Below are 302 nucleotides of genomic sequence, written 5' to 3' on the forward strand. Positions count from 1 at the left end.
AGGCACAGGAAGGCGCCCTCACCTGAGGCCTACGTCAGGCCTGAGGCACAGGAAGACGCCCTCACCTGAGGCCTAGGTCAGGCCTGAGGCACAGGTATGGGCCCTCACCAGAGGCCTAGGTCAGGCCTGAGGCACAGAAGGCGCTCTCAGCTGAAGCCTAGGTGAGGCCTGAGGCACAGGTAGGCACCCTCACCTGAGGCCTAGGTCAGGCCTGAGGCACAGGAAGGCGCCCTCACCTGAGGCCTAGGTCAGGCCTGAGGCACAGGTAGGCGCCCTCAGCTGAGGCCTGAGGCACAGGAAGG

At 65.6% G+C, this 302-nt stretch overlaps 1 protein-coding gene across 1 annotated transcript in view; it reads right to left on the reverse strand.

Annotated features, from left to right (window-relative positions):
• Window positions 1-302, reverse strand: part of UHRF1 (ubiquitin-like with PHD and ring finger domains 1) — a 32017-nt gene that overhangs the window by 12084 nt on the left and 19631 nt on the right. The gene's annotated exons all lie outside the window — the stretch shown is intronic.

This window comes from Condylura cristata, unplaced genomic scaffold, assembly GCF_000260355.1.
Source record: "Condylura cristata isolate star-nosed mole 26May11 unplaced genomic scaffold, ConCri1.0 scaffold00025, whole genome shotgun sequence".
NCBI classification, from domain to species: domain Eukaryota; kingdom Metazoa; phylum Chordata; class Mammalia; order Eulipotyphla; family Talpidae; genus Condylura; species Condylura cristata.